General features: G+C 36.3%; 1 pseudogene across 1 annotated transcript; it reads right to left on the minus strand.

Moving 5' to 3' along the window:
- Positions 1 to 1120: 1120 nt before the first annotated feature.
- LOC149147786 (putative inorganic phosphate transporter 1-3) lies at positions 1121 to 3714 on the minus strand (annotated as a pseudogene). The gene is made up of 2 exons (XR_016263752.1): positions 3171 to 3714; positions 1121 to 2947 (listed from the first exon to the last, which is right to left on the minus strand). The product of XR_016263752.1 is annotated as a putative inorganic phosphate transporter 1-3 (transcript).
- Between the last annotated feature and the right edge of the window lie 958 nt (positions 3715 to 4672).

Consider the following 4672-nt stretch of genomic DNA (forward strand, 5'->3'; position numbering starts at 1 on the left):
ATTTTTATATATTTAATCTTTATTATCCTTTTTTGATCTTCAATTATTTATATATATTGATATATATTGATAAAATAAAAAGTATTGAATATTATTAAAACCCTAATGAGTTGTTAAATAAATAGACCAATGTTTGGTCTTAACGGAGGTTAACCACCACCACCACCATCATCATCATCATATATATACTAAAAAAATATATATATATCATTAAACATTTCCCCTTTCCTTCCCCTAGTCAAACATAGCCATTGTCTTCTAGCTGTTAGGTTGACCTACCTCCCTATTTAACCTTCTTCCTAGCTCTGTTTCTTCATCCGACCAAAATCTTCAATATGAATTCTTCCGAAAAATTCTTTATAGAATATTCTAAAATATTTGATGGAATTTAAATTTATATCATCTCCTTAATAATAACAACCCACCTAAAATATAACAACAAATTTTAATGTAAAATATAACATATAACCATTATTAATAACTAAATTAAAATTCTAAAATATACCTGCATATCAACGTGACAACTGAAGTGAAATATAATAACTAACTCTAAGGTAAAATATAACAAGTAACTTTAACTTTGGAACCTTGGAACCTGACAAACCTAAGATGGTGATGAAAGGAAGGTAAAGATACAAGTAACAACTAAACACGGTGAAGTTGTAATCACTTTTGCTGGGTAGCCTGTGTGGGTTCGTAAGTGGGTTTTTGGGACTTTCATGTACTTGCATTTTCCATCGTTACATCGTTAGCATTACATTGAATATATTGCGCCGGCTTCTCTGGAGGCGGCTACTGTCCACGTCCTACCTACTCTCTTCAAAAAACAAGAGCCGATCTGCAACTTCTCGTGACATGAATTGAAAATGGAAAAGGATCGTTTCAGCGGTATGTTAAACATGAATTTAAAATGAAAATGATTGTTTCAGCTCTTCTCCCTTCTCCCTTTTGGTTCTTGCGAAAAGATCAGAGACATTAGTATTATGTGAACGAATGGAATTTCAAACATCAAACATTCAGATGGATTTAATGATTCTGCGCAAGAAACTATTCGTGCGAGAAGACCATGAAACAATCACAATTTAACTTCAGGGAACCTGTAAAATACTGTACATGACAAGGAACGAAACGGGAAATTCCGAAACGCAAAGCTTAGCTTATTACATTCACTATAGTGGTGCTGAGGACTAGATTAGCTTATTACATTCACTAGTAAACAAAATTCACACAGCTTTGTTTCACAACATTAAGTTTCTCCAGCTATTCAATTGGTCCGGTTCTGCGCGCTGAATGATTGTGCTCCACTTCAACTCATTCCTCTTCCGTGTTCTCACGGGAGAGCTCTTCCAAGGATTTACCGCTTGTTTCAGGGATCAGAAACGTGCAAAGCAAACCCAGAGCATTTGTTACTCCTAAGAATATCAGAGAATTCTTAATGCCAATACCCGTGTTGTAGCCTTTGTCGACTTCAGTTATATGAGTGCTCTGTGCCGCGTAGAGAAAACCCAAGGCTCCGATTATGGCTCCTGCTTTACCTGCTGCAGCCGATATGCCGTGGCATGTTGAACGAATCCTTGCCGGAAAGATTTCCGCCGGCACGATGAAAGTGGTGGCGTTTGGACCAAAGTTTGAAAAAAAGAAGGTAAAGGCGTAGAGTACGAGGAAGGCTGTGTGATTGCCGCCGCAGAAGCGGCTGTCACATTTAGTTCCTCGCCAGTGGGAGTATGGAATAGCAAGTGCGAACATGAAGACAGTCATGAAGAAAAATCCCATTACCTGAATTGTTTTTCTTCCTATGTGGTCCACCAAGGCGACCGTGAACCAGTAGCCTGGCACTGTCGAGCACAGTGCAATAATCGACTGCGCTCTCGCTATTCGATAAACTTCTTCAATGGCATTCATTTTTTTGGCAGAGTTAAGCCATCCCACGGCCGTGAAGATGTCCTTCTGGAATAGATTTTGGCTGTAGAACGCGATGTCGAACAGAAACCATGTGCTTGTAGTTCCCAGTAGATGCCATCCGTGTCGCCTTGCGAACTCTTTGGAAAATAAACCAAACTTCGTCTGGCTCAGTCTAAACTCTTCCACATTCCATGGGTCTACCCCGATTTCTACGTCAAGAACTTTCGACATGTCGGCCGCGGCTCTTTTTTCATCTTTTGCTATGAGCGCCGTGTAGCGAGCAGTTTCGGGCATTTTCATTCGCCAGTAGTATGTCAACGCAGCTGGGATGGCCCCGAACATAAGAATAATCCGCCATACATAATCGGCCTGCGGGGCGGTCGAACCTCGACGATCGACCTGGTATGCGGGGCGGTCGTACTTGCTCTTGAATCCCGCAGAGACGATAATGGCCACGGCACCACCGGCGAGAATCCCGAAACCTTGCATAGCAAACACCGCCGCTATGAAGGCCCCTCGGGTTTTCTTGTTGGCATACTCCGACATAATAGTGGCAGATAAAGGATAATCTCCGCCGATGCCGAAGCCGAGCCAGAATCTGAAAAAGCACAGCGTCGTCAATACTGATTTGGCTGTGTTGCCAAAGGAAAGACCCGATGCTATGGATGCAACGACCATGAGCGCGAGCGTTATTCCATAGACTTTCTTTCGCCCCAGTTTGTCGCCCATCCAACCAAACAAAAGTTGCCCGGCAAGTGTTCCGCATAAGGCCACTGCGTTCACCGCAGCCGAGACATTAGGAGGCAGAGCCCCAGGAGTCGGGCTGTTCGGATCAAAGTAATAGATCCTTCCAAGGAGCCTAGTGACGGTGGAAATGCAGAACAAGTCATAGGCATCCGTGAAGAAGCCCATACCCGCAATAATAATGGCAGTAAAGTGGTACCATTGCGTTTTTGCCAGGTCCAACGCATTTAGCACTTCCAGCTGAATTTTCGCCATGACGCCAACCTCGCTCCCAAGTTTTCTTCTGGAAATCTTTTGCTTACTGCACAACACAAAGGCACAAAGCATAAATTTTAACAACTCGGCAGCTTTGTCCACGCTTTACCCAAAAAATAGAAAACGGAACCAGTAAAATTAAACATGGAGGCCTCGACACAACGAAGACATTAAAAAGCTACAAGAAACTAAACATCTGAAAAACAAGCTATTTTCAGACAGTTTTCCTGCATGCAGATTTAAAAAATATTTCACCTCGAAATCTCCACCTGGACTGAATGTAATAACGAAACTAGTATTGACAATCGAAAAAATTTGAGAATATTTTTGAACTGTATTAGAGAATTCACAAAATGACGCGAAAATGAACCAAGATATTTCGTCGTTGGGGACAATTCTGAAACTGAAGACTGAAATTTCTGAATCCTAGCATCTTATAGGCAGACAGCATGAACAAAATACAAAAGACATTCAACAACTGCGAAGCAAGAACCTCCACCTACATACAGAGAAATTCCTGAAAGCAAGAAAATTAGTAAAAGCCAAATACGCAAAATCTAAGCCAGTTAGCTGCAACATCCACAGTCTTTCTGAATGTTTTGCGGATTAGAAATTTAGTCAACTTCAGCTTAACTAATGAAGTTGGAGTGCGGATTTCGACAAAATTCGGAACAGAAAACCATTTGTGGCCATTCTATGATTTTGGAAGGCAGAGAGGACCTGAAACATGTAAAAGGCAGCGAAATAACACATACGATTCGACGGCAATAAAAATGTAAAGATCCATACCCTTCTAATTAGACGGAGTTGGAACTGAAAACTGATCACGACGGGTAAGGGTTCTCATTCATTCATGTATATAGAGATGACATTCCAATAATAATGATAATGCGTTGAAACACTATTTTTTTGAAATTATTATTTTATTAAAACTTTAAATTTAATATAAATACCTATCCAAAATCTAATACAATTCTAGCTAATTATTTAACATAGTAAGAAGTCTTTGACAATATTTTTTTACGAAAATAGTGTAGTTAAACATTAAATAAAATAAAATAAATATATGTTTTTTTTATATAATATGAAAAATTATCTTAATTGTTAAACAAATTTTAATACAAAATATTATTAATTATTAAATATAATTTTAATTATCAAACAAGTTGTTACTCATTAAAAAAATATTAACACATATCTATTATTTTAAAAAATATATGTTACAAAATTATACCATGTGAAATTACCTACTCATGATCCATAAGCGACAAAGTTTCACTCCCTATGAATTTGCGTTATTAACTTATTACCCACTCACAAACTCTTAACCAAATACAGTAAACCCGAACCCTATAAAACATTCGATATATAATATTTTTTATTTAACATTGAAAATTCAATTAATTTTATTTTAAAAGAGGGTGAAATTTATCATTATTTTTAATAATTTAATATTAATTAATATTAAAAATAAAAATAAAAATTATTTATTAATCTAATTTAATTCGTTCTCAAAATAATATATATATATATATATATATAATATAAATTTTTTATGGTTTAAATCAAATTATTATTATTTTTACTAACTTCCAATATAAATTATTAATTTATTTTCTTTAATTTAAAACTAATAGATTTTTACTTAATCAAAAACATTTTAAAATCTTACTAAACCAAAACATAAATTCATTTTAAAAAATATTTTTAAAAACACCAAATTAAATTTTTATTTAATCAAAAACAATTTTAAATCTTATTCAACCAAAAC

This window comes from Pinus tabuliformis, chromosome 9 (genome assembly GCF_031772625.1).
Source record: "Pinus tabuliformis cultivar Carrire ecotype Pingquan chromosome 9, CPIR1, whole genome shotgun sequence".
NCBI classification, from domain to species: domain Eukaryota; kingdom Viridiplantae; phylum Streptophyta; class Pinopsida; order Pinales; family Pinaceae; genus Pinus; species Pinus tabuliformis.